The following is a 12,225-nucleotide window of genomic DNA, read 5'->3' on the forward strand; positions in this document are numbered from 1 at the left end:
GGACAGAATGACAAGACAGAAAAACTCACCTCAAAAAGAGAACAAGAGGCAGTACTGACAGCCAGGGACCTAATCAGTATGGATATAAGTAAGATGTCAGAACTAGAGTTCAGAATAATGATTACAAAGATACTAGCTGGGCTTGAAAAAAGCATAGAACACACTAAAGAATCCTTTTCTGGAGAAATAAGAGAACTAAAATATAATCAAGTTGAAATAAAAAAGGTTATTAATGAGCTGGAATAAAAAATGGAAACTAACTGCTAGGAGAAAAGCAGAAGAGAAATTAATGATATAGAAGACAAAATGATGGGGATAAAGTAGCTGAGAAAAAGAGAGATAAACAATTACTGATTTACAGGGAGAGAATTTGAGAGGTAAGTGATATCATAAAGCAAAACAATATTAGAATAATTGGGATCCCAGAAGAAGAGGAGAAAGAGAGAGGGGCAGAAGCAAATTATGGCAGAAAACTATTGGATCAAATTATACCAGAGAAATTCCCTAATCTGGAGAAGGAAACAGGCATCCACGTCCAGGAGGCAAAGAGAACTCCCCTCAAAATCAATAAAAATAGGTCAACACTCCAACATAGAATAGTGAAATTTGTAAATCTCAGAGAAAATGAGAAAATCCTAAAAGCAGATCAGGACAATAGATCCATAACAAAAGATCCATAATCCAAGGATATAAATATTAGACTGGAAGCAGACATACCCATAGAGACCTGGCTGGCCAGAAAGGATTCAAGGTGCTAAATGAGAAATATATGCAGCCAAGAATATTTTATCCAGCAGGATGTCATTCGAAATAGAAGGAGATATAAAAAGCTTCCAGGAAATTGGGGCACCTGGTTGGCTCAGTTGGTTAAGCGTCTGCCTTCATCTTAGGTCACAATCCCAGAGTCCTGGGAGAGAGCCCCACATCAGGCTCCCCGCTCAGTGGGGAGTTTGCTTCTTCCTCTGCCTCTGCCACGCCTCCTGCTTGTGTTCTCTTGTTCTCTGTCAAATAAATAAATAAAATCTTAAAAAAAAAAAAGCTTCTAAGAAAAACAGAAACTAAAAGAATTTATGATCACCAAGCCAACCCTACAAGAAATATTAAAAGGGATATTTTAAGCTGAGAGAGAGTCCAAAAGTAACACAGATGAGAAAGGAACAGAGACAATCTACAGAAACAGTCACTTTACAGGCAATACAATAGCACTAAATTCATATATGTCAGAAGTTACTCTGAATGTAAATGGCCTAAATGCCCCAATCAAAAGAAAGAGGGTATCAGATAAAAAAGCAAGACCCACTGATATGCTGTCTGCAAGAGACTCATTTTAGACCCAAAGACACCTCCAGATTGAAAGTGAGGGGTAGGGGGAGGAGAACCATTTATCATGCTAATGGACATCAAAAGAATGCTGGGGTGGCAATTCTTTTATCAGACAAATTAGATTTTAAACCAAAGACTGTAATAAAAGATGAGGAAGGACACTATATCATGATTAAAGGGCGTATCCAAAAAGAAGACTCACAATTATAAATGTTTATGCCCCTAACATGGGAGCAGCCAATTATATAAGCCAATTAATAACAATTAAACACAGAGATAACAATCCAAAAATAGCAGGGGACTTTTACACCCCACTCACTGCAATGGACAGATCATCTAAGCAGAAGATCCACAAGGAATAAAGGGCTTTGAATGACACATTGGCCTAGATGGACTTTACAGATACATTCAGAGCATGCCTTTTTAAAGCAACAGAATACATATTCTTCTTTAGTGCACATAGAACATTCTCCAGAATAGATCACATCCTGGGTCACAAACCAGGTCTCAACTGGTACCAAAAGAGTAGAATCATCCCCTGAATATTTTTGGATCAAAATGCTTTGGAACTGGAACTCAATCACAAGAGGAAAGTTGGAAAGAACTCAAATACATGGAGGCTAAAGAGCATCCTACTAAAGAATGAATGGATCAACCAGGAAATTAAGGAAGAACTAAAAAAATTCATGGAAACAAATGAAAATGAAAACACAACTGTTCAGAATCTTTGGGATGCAGCAAAGGTGGTCCTAAGAGGGAAGTATATAGCAATACAGGCCTTTCTTAAGAAGAAAGGTCTCAAATACACAACCTAACCTTACACCTAAAGGAGCTGGAGAAAGAACAGCAAATGAAGCCTAAATCCAGGAGGAGAAGAGAATTAATAAAGATTAGAGCAGAATCAATGAAATAGAAACCAGAAGAATGGTAGAACAGATCGATGAAACTAGGAGCTGGGTCTTTGAAAGAATTAATAAGATCGATAAGACCTCACCAGACTTACCAAAAAGAAAAAGAAGGGACTGAAATAAATAAAATTATGAATGAAAGAGTACAGATCAAAACCAACACCAAAGAAATACAAACAAGTATAAGAACATAATAGGAGTAACTATATGCCAACAAATTAGGCAATCTGGAAGAAACGGATACATTCCGGGAAACTCATAACTACCAAAACTGAACCAGGAAGAAACAGAAAACCTGAATAGACCCATAAGCAGCAAGGAAATTGATGCAGTCATAAAAGATCTCCCAACAAACAAGAGTTCAGGTCTGGATGCCATTCCAGGGGCATTTAAACATTAAACATTTAAAGAACTAATACCCATTCATCTGAAGCTGATTAAAAAAACAGAAATGGAAGGAAAACTTCCAAACCTTTTTTTTTGTTTGTTTTGTTTCTTCATTTATTTCAGTTTGGCTCTGGTAAGATGGCAGGTCGTGTGGAATAACCTCCTTGGGTCTTCCAGCTTTAGCCTGTACAGGTCTTAGGAGCACAATTGAGAAAGAAGCACTAAGCCACTCAATCACTGCTGGATTTCTCTCCATAACTTATGTAATTTTTTTTTTTTTAGGCAATTTTTTTTTTTTCAGCATAACAGTATTCCTTGTTTTTGCAGCACACCCAGTGCTCCATGCAATCCGTGCCCTCTCTAATACCCACCACCTGGTAACCACAACCTCCCACCTCCCGCTGCTTCAAACCCCTCAGATTTTTTTTCAGAGTCCATAGTCTTTCATGGTTCACCTCCCCTTCCAATTTCCCCCAACTCCCTTCTCCTCTCTAACTCCCCTTGTCCTCCATGTTATTTGTTATGCTCCACAAATAAGTGAAACCATAGGATAATTGACTCTCTGTTTGACTTATTTTACTCAGCATAGTCTCTTCCAGTCCCGTCCACGTTGCTACAAAAGTTGCGTACTCATCCTTTCTGATGGAGGCATAATACTCCATAGTGTATATGGACCACATCTTCCTTATCCATTCGTCTGTTGAAGGGCATCTTGGTTCTTTCCACAGTTTGGCAACCGTGGCCATTGCTGCTATAAACATTGGGGTACACACGGCCCTTCTTTTCACTACATCTGTATCTTTGGGGTAAATACCCAGTAGTGCAATTGCAGGTTCATAGGGAAGCTCTATTTTTAATTTCTTGAGGAATCTCCACACTGTTCTCCAAAGTGGCTGCACCAACTTGCATTCCCACCAACAGTGTAAGAGGGTTCCCCTTTCTCCACATCCCCCTCCAACATATGTTGTTTCCTGTCTTGCTAATTTTGGCCATTCTAACTGGTGTTAAGGTGATATCTCAATGTGGTTTTGATTTGAATCTCCCTGCTGGCTAGTGATGATGAACATTTTTTCATGTGTCTGATAGCCATTTGTATGTCTTCATTGGAGAAGTGTCTGTTCATATCTTCTGCCCATTTTTTGATATGATTATCTGTTTTGTGTGTGTTGAGTTTGAGGAGTTCTTTATAGATCCTGGATATCAACCTTTTGTCTGTACTGTCATTTGCAAATATCTTCTCCCATTCCGTGGGTTGCCTCTTTGTTTTGTTGACTGTTTCCTTTGCTGTGCAGAAGCTTTTGATTTTGATGAAGTCCCAAAAGTTCATTTTCGCTTTTGTTTCCTTTGTCTTTGGAGACATATCTTGAAAGAAGTTGCTGTGGCTGATATAGAAGAGGTTACTACCTATGTTCTCCTCTAGGATTCTGATGGATTCCTGTCTCGTGTTGAGGTCTTTTATCCATTTTGAGTTTATCTTTGTGTATGGTGTAAGAGAACGGTCGAGTTTCATTCTTCTACATATAGCTGTCCAGTTTTCCCAGCACCATTTATTGAAGAGACTATCTTTTTTCCACTGTATATTTTTCCTGTTTCATCGAAGATTATTTGACCGTAGAGTTGAGGGTCCATATCTGGGCTCTCTACTCTGTTCCACTCAGAAATAGATCACCGAAGCAAAAAATCAATAAAGAAACAGGAACATTGAATGACACATTGCACCAGGTGGACCTCATAGATATATACAGAACATTACACCCTAAATCATTCTTCTCAAGTGCACATGGAACCTTCTCAAGAATAGACCACATACTGGGTCACAAATCAGGACTCAACTGATACCAAAAGACTGAGATTATTCCCTGCATATTCTCAGATCACAATGCTTTGAAACTGGAGCTCAATCACAAGGAAAAGTTCAGAAGGAACTCAAACATCTGGAAGCTAAAGACAACCTTGCTTAAGAATGCTTGGATCAACCAGGAGATCACAGAAGAACTGAAACAATTCATGGAAACCAATGAGAATGAAGACACTTCGGTCCAAAACCTATGGGATACAGCAAAGGCGGTCCTAAGGGGGAAATACATAGCCATCCAAGCCTCCCTCAAAAAAACTGAAAAATCCAGAACACACCAGCTGTCTCTACACCTTAAAGAACTGGAGAATCAACAACAAATCAAACCAATTCCACACATAAGACAGGAAATAATCAAGATTAGAGCTGAGATCAATGAAGTAGAAACCAGAGATACAGTAGAACGTATCAATGAAACTAGAAGCTAGTTTTTTGAAAGAATCAATAAGATTGATAAACCATTGGCCACACTAATCCAAAAGAAAAGAGAGAAAGCCCAAATTTATAAAATTATGAATGAAAAGGGAGAGATCACAACTAACACCAAGGAAGTAGAAACAATCATCAGAAGTTATTATCAACAGTTATATGCCAATAAGCTAAGCAACCTAGATGAAATGGATGCATTCCTAGAAAACTATAAACTCCCAAAATTGAACCAGGAAGAAATTGACAACCTGAATAGACCGATATCTAGTAACGAGATTGAAGCAGTGATTAAAAACCTCCCAAAAAACAAGAGCCCAGGACCTGATGGATTCCCTGGGGAATTCTACCAAACTTTCTTTCTTTCTTTCTTTTTTTTTTTTAATTTTTAATTTTTTATAAACATATATTTTTATCTCCAGGGGTACAGGTCTGTGAATTTCCAGGTTTACGCACTTCACAGTCTACCAAACTTTCAAAGAAGAAATAACACCTATTCTCCTGAAGCTGTTTCAAAAAACTGAAGCAGAAGGAAAACTTCCAGACTCTTTCTATGAAGCCAGCATTACCCTGATCCCCAAACCAGGCAAAGACCCTACCAAAAAGGAGAATTTCAGTCCAATATCACTGATGTATATGGATGCTAAGATTCTCAACAAGATCCTAGAAACAGGATCCAATAGCACATTAAAAAGATTATCCACCATGACCAGGTGGGATTCATTCCTGGGCTACAAGGATGGTTCAACATTCGCAAATCAATCAGTGTGATAGAACAAATTGATATGAGAAGAGAGAAGAACCACATGGTCCTCTCAATTGATGCAGAAAAAGCATTTGACAAAATCCAGCATCCTTTCCTGATTAAAACGCTTCAAAGTATAGGGATAGACGGAACATTCCTGAACTTCATAAAATCTATCTATGAAAGACCCACAGCAAATATCATCCTCAATGGGAAAAAGCTTGCAGCCTTCCCGTTGAGATTAGGAACACGACAATGATGCCCACTCTCACCACTCTTGTTCAACATATATTAGAAGTCCTAGCAACAGCAATCAGACAACAAAGAGAAATAAAAGGTATCCAAATTGGCAATGAAGAAGTCAAACTCTCTCTCTTCGCAGATGACATGATTCTTTATATGGAAAACTCAAAAGACTCCACCCCCAAACTACTAGAACTCACACAGCAATTCAGTAACGTGGCAGGATACAAAGTCAATGTACAGAAATCAGTGGCTTTCTTATACACTAACAATGAAAATACAGAAAGGGAAATTAGAGAATCGATTCCAAACCCTTTCTATGAGGCCTGCATCATGCTGATCCCCAAACCAGACAAAAACCCTTTCAAAAAGGAGAATTACAGACCTTGATGAACATGGATGACAAAATTCTCACCAAATAGGATCCAACAGTACATTAAAAGGATTACTCACCATAACCAAGTGGGATTTATTCCTGGGCTGCAAGTGTGGCTCAACATCCACAAATCAATGTGATACACTACATAAATCAAAGAAAGGACAAGAACCATATAATCCTCTCAACTGATGCAGAGAAAGCATTTGACAAAGTACAACACCCTTTCTTGATTAAAACTCTTCACGGTGTAGGGAATAGAGGGAGCATACCTCACTATCATAAAAGCTAGATACAAAAAGCCCACAGCAAATATCATTCTCAATGGAGAAAAACTGAGAGATTTCCCCTAAGTTTAGGAACATGGCACAGATGTCCACTATTCACCACTAGAGTTCTAGAAGTCCTAGCCTCAGCAATCAGAAAATGAAAAGAAATAAAATGCCTCCAAATTGGCAAAGAAGTCAAACTCTCACTCTCTGCAGATGACATGATACTCTATGAGGAAAACCCAAAAAGACTCCACCCCAAAATTGCCAGAACTCATAAAGGAATTCAACAAAGTGGCAGGATATGAACTCAATGCACAGAAATCAGTTGCATTTCTATACAGTAATAATGAGACAGAAGGAGAGAAATTAAGAAGTTGATCCCATTTACAACTGCACCCCAAACAATAGGATACCTAGGAATCAACCTAACCAAAGAGACAAAGAATTTATACTCAGAAAATTATAGAACATTCATGAAAGAAAAGAGGAAGACATAAAAAAAGTGAAAAATGTTCCATGCTCATGGATTGGGAGAAGAAACATTGCGAAAATGTCTATACTGCCTAGAGCAATCTACGCATTCAATGCACTCCCTATCAGAATACCATCCACTTTTTTTGCAGAGCTGGAAGGAATAATCTTAAAATTTCTATGGAACCAGAAAAGATCCTGAATAGCCAAAGGAATGTTGAAAAAGGAAACCAAAGCTAGTTGCATCATAGTACTGGACTTCACATTCTATTACAAAGCTGTACTCATCAAGACAGAATGGTACACAGACACACAAATCTATGGAACAGAATAGAGACCCCAGAAAATGGACCCTCAGCTCTATGGTCAACTCATCTTCAATAAAACAGGAAAGAAAATTCACTGGAAAAAAGACAGTCTCTTCAACAACTGGAGTTGAGAAAATTGGACAGCCACATGCAGAATGAAACTGGACCATTTCTTTATATCATACACAAAAATAGACGCAAAATGGATAAAAGACCAAAATGTGAGATAGGAGTCCATCAAAATCATAAAGGAGAACACCATAAAGGCAGCGACCTCTGTGATCTTGGCTACAGCAACTTCTTGTTAGACATGTCTGCAAAGGCAAGGGAAACAAAGGCAAAAATGAACTCTTTGACTTCATCAAGATAAAAAGCTTTTGCACAGCAAAGGAAACAGTCAACAAAACCAGAAGACAACTGACAGAATGGGAGAATATATTTGCAAATGACATATCATTTAAAAGGTTAAAAAGGTAAAAGGTTAGTATCCAAATTCTATAAAGAACTTAACAAATTCATTAATATCATTTAAAAGGTTAATATCATTTAAAAGGTTAAAAAGGTAAAAGGTTAGTATCCAAATTCTATAAAGAACTTAACAAATTCAAATTCAGAACAAATAATCCAGTCAAGAAGTGGGCAGAAGACATGAAGAGACATTTCTCCAAAGACAACATATAAATGGCCAAAATACACATGAAAAAATGCTCAACATCGCTCAGCAGTAGGGAAATACAAAATGAAACCAAATGATACCACCTCAGACCAGTCAGAATGGCTAAAATTAACAAGTCAGGAAATGACAAATGTTGGCGAGGAGAGAAAGGGTAACTCTCCTACATGTTGGTGGGAATGCAAGCTGGTGCAGCCACTTTGAAAAACAGTATGGAGATGCCTCAGGAAGTTGAAAATAGAGCTACTCTATGAACCAGCAACTGCACTACTGGGTATTTATCCCAAAGATACAAATGTAGTGACCTGAAGGGGCACCTGCACCCAATTTTTATAGTAGCAATGTCCACGATAGCCAAACTATGGAAAGAGCCTAGAAGTCCATCAACAGATGAATGGATGAAGAAGGTGTAGTATATATATACACAATGGAATACCACTCAGCCATCAAAAAAAGAAACAAAACAGATGATCATAGGAGAAGAGCAGAAAAAAGATGAAAGCAGAGAGAGAGACAAACCATAAGAAACTCTTAATCATAGGAAATAAACAGTTGCTGGAGGGGAGGGTGGCGGGGGTGTGGGGTAACTGGGTGATGGGAATTAAGAAGGGCACATGATGCAATGAGCACTGTGGATTATATAAAACTGATGATCATTGAACTCTACCTCAGAAACCAAGAACATATTATATGTTAATTAACTGAGTTTAAATAAAAAGAAATGGGAAAAAATTTAAAATAAAGTAAGGCAAGTGCTTTGATTTATAATAGGTGCTTTGCTTTTATTTATAATAGGTGCTTGCTCATGTCATCCTTCAGTTCAGAGTATGAACTGCAATTCTCCCTCTCAGTCAAGGCTCAATCAAAATTTCAACTTTTTCCTGGTTACCCCAGCCCACTGGCCTCATTCTCTCTGGCACTGGTGTGTTTTGGGATGATTCCCTTGATGATACATTATTTAGGACTATCTGTCCATTCAGCCATCATTCTATTCCTCCACTTATCTACCTAAGCAACCACACCTACCTATCCAACCACACACCTACCACACCCAAGCAACCACACCTACCTATCTACTCACCCATCTATCTGCCCACCCATCCATCCATCCATTTCCTCAATCATCCATCCATCCACCTATTCCCCCCTTCCACCCACCCATCCGTCCATCTATCCATCCGGTCAGCCAGGCAGCCATTCACCTATCTACCTATGCACTCATCCAACCACCYGCCCACCCGTCATTGAGCCCTACCTTATCCAACAGTCACTGAGCCCTACTCTGTAATAACTGCTCTGTGTCAGCACCTGGCTGCTAGAGATGGTACAGGCACTTTCACAGCCTAGAGAATTTGAACCTCAGTGTCAGAGGTTTAATTGTGTCCCCTCAAATTCATACGTTGAAGTTATATCACCCAGTACCTCAGAATATGACCTTATAGGATCACTCCAGATGTCATTTGTTGAAATGAGGTCATCAGGGTGGTCCCTGATCCAATGTGACTGGTGTCCTTATAAAAAAGGGAGGGGGAACTTGGACATGGATCAGATATGCACACAGGGAGAACACCATATGAAGATGAAGACAGACATTGGTGATGGTTCTACAAGTGAAGGAGTACCAAAGATGACCAGCAAACTGCCAGAAGCTGGGCAAGATGATTCTTCCTCACATCCCTCGGAAGTAATCAACTTTGTCAACACCTTGATCCTGGACTCTAGCTTCCAGAACTGTGAGACAATGAATATTGTTCTGTGAACCACCAAGTTTGTGGTACTTTGTTATGGTAGTCCTGGCACTAATATACTCTGGTAGGAGAGGGAGGAAAAAAAGCTGTCAATGTAATAAAGCATTTCTGCATTAGAAAGGAAGTTGGTACCCAACCCATATTTTGTTTCTCCCCATACATAGGTAGGCTTTTTGGAGAAAGAATTAGCTTTCCTTCTGACTGGAAAAGAAAATTATGGGATTTCATAATGGCAAAAATATCATGGGGCTTTATTTCCTTTTTTGATGCTGATAAGTTTAAACACTCAGGAAGCTGGTTTAAAAAAATAAAACAGAAAAGACAACCTATTTTTTTCTCTTTGTCTCATTTGGAATCTGTTTAATCACTAGAGAAGAAATGTAATTTGAAAATTATTAATAAATGCAGAGATTTGCCCACAGCAAAACTGGTGTGAAAATGCTCTAGGAAAGTCAGGATTTCAATGAAGTGTCCTATGAAATTATTTATATTATTAATTCATGGCAAAAAATGTGAGGTTAAATTAAACAAAGGCTGATATGATTTAAGCATTAGTGTTCCTACTTACCCTCAGTATTTGTATTTAATAGGAACCTATAATTGTTTTATAAATGAAAGATTCCAGCTAATGCCTATATTTAGCCAGTTCAATAGCAAATCTACTTTTTATACAAATAACTTAATTATGTGAAAAAACATGCCCATCTCTTTAATTTAGTTGGTAATTGAGAAATAGATCTAATGGTGTATCTAAGGCCCTACCATTCATGTGGGCACAGTAGGATTAAACTATAGGTAAAAGCACAAGAAATAAATGTTTACCGTGCAATGACTGTGTGCTCAGCAATGTACTAAATGGGAACTTTTCATTGGTGGCTTCACATCATTAAGTAGACATTAATGTCTTTGTTTCTTTTAGAGTGTTCAGAAAGTTTAGGTTATTCAAAATCATAAAGATAGCTGGTAGCAGAGCCATGATTTGGTTCAGGACTGCTAAACCCACTGTCTTTGCATCAAACTACACTGTTCTCTTCTAAACATGTATTGAATTTTGAAAAATTAGCTTTAAAAACCCAAAACTACCAAATCCCCACATCATTGGTAATCAAAAAGCCTCCTAACAAACTTGTATTTTTAAGATTTCTTTCTTTTAGGGGGGAGAGGGCAAAGAGAGAGAGAGAAAAGCTGACTCCTTGCTGAGGGGGGGGGTGGTGCGGCTCAACAAGGGATTCAATCTCAGAACCTTGAGATCACAACTTGAGCTGAAACCAAGAGTTGGATGCTTAACTGACTACACCACCCAAGTGCCCCCAAGTGCTTTTCTTCAACTGAATTATCTCTGAAGATTTATTTCTTTCAGCACTCTACAAAGTGGTCAAAAGGTACATCTTTCCTCTTTGATTTTTATAGATTTCTATTTTTTTTTAATTGAGGAGCAAAAGTAACTGTTAAAAAAAGTTTTTATCTTGGGGCGCCTGGGTGGCTCAGTGGGTTAAGCCTCTGCCTTCGGCTCAGGTCATATCTCAGGGTCCTGGGATCGAGCCCCGCATCCTGCTCTCTGCTTAGCAGGGAGCCTGTTGCCCACCCCCCTGCCTGCTATTCTGCCTACTTGTGATCTCTCTGTTAAATTAAAAAAAAAAAAAATTTTTTTTTTAATCTTGAAGCACCTGGGTGGCTCAGTCTTTAAGGGTCTGACTTTGGCTCAGGTCATGATCCCAGGATAGAGCTCCCTGCTCAGTGGGGAGGCTGCTTCTCTCTCTGCCTGCTGTTCCCCTTGCTTGTGTGCTCTCTCTCTCTGACAAATAAATAAAATCTTAAAAAAAAAACAAAAAACCTTTTATCTTAAAGGACAAAATTCTATCTCCTCTTTAGCACACACTGGAGATGAGATCCATATATCTTTGCTTCCTTTGTCCTAAGAAATGAAATATCAACTTGCAAAGCAATGCTTAGACCCTACCTAGAGCCCTGACCCTGAATCAGGAATGCACTACGTCTTAGGCCAAGTAACACAGGTAACATGTTGATTCCAGACTCACTGATTTTTTCTATTTTTATGCTAAAGCCACTGACTTATTTTTCTGAAATCACACACACATAAAGTATAAACTTCCTTTCAAAAGTCCATTCACAGTTCCTTATGTCTGATATTTCAAATTTCCTCAGCATGTTCCCACAGCATCTTTTATTGCTTTCCCAAACATCCTTTTTTCCTCATCAAGCTGGTGTTTTTATTTACTTCTTGCCATGGACACTCACACATGAGCATCATATTGCCCATTTCCACTTCAATATTAATCTCCTATAGGGAATGTCCTCTTTCCTTCCCTCTGGCAATTCAAACATACTTGCTTCAAAACTTACTTTCACCAAAATCCTCTCCTGCTATAATTTGCTTCCTTAGCCTATATCCCTTAAAAATCACACATATATTCCTTACAGAATTAAAAAATCCTAGATTTGGGGCACCTGGATGGCTCAGGGTATTGG

General features: G+C 38.5%; 1 protein-coding gene across 6 annotated transcripts in view; it reads right to left on the minus strand.

Moving 5' to 3' along the window:
- TMEM108 (transmembrane protein 108) overlaps nucleotides 1-12,225 on the minus strand; it is a 366,925-nt gene that overhangs the window by 189,257 nt on the left and 165,443 nt on the right. Inside the window, exon 1 of one of the 6 annotated variants that reach the window (XM_032869683.1) lies at nucleotides 851-869. The exons of the other annotated variants lie outside the window; for them this stretch is intronic. The gene's annotated coding sequence lies outside the window, so the exon portion shown is untranslated. Of the gene's footprint in view, nucleotides 1-850; nucleotides 870-12,225 lie in introns of those variants that run through there. 6 annotated transcript variants of the gene reach the window in all.

Source organism: Lontra canadensis, unplaced genomic scaffold (genome assembly GCF_010015895.1).
Source record: "Lontra canadensis isolate GAN:19392208 unplaced genomic scaffold, GSC_riverotter_1.0 scaffold38, whole genome shotgun sequence".
Classification (NCBI taxonomy): Eukaryota; Metazoa; Chordata; class Mammalia; order Carnivora; family Mustelidae; genus Lontra; species Lontra canadensis.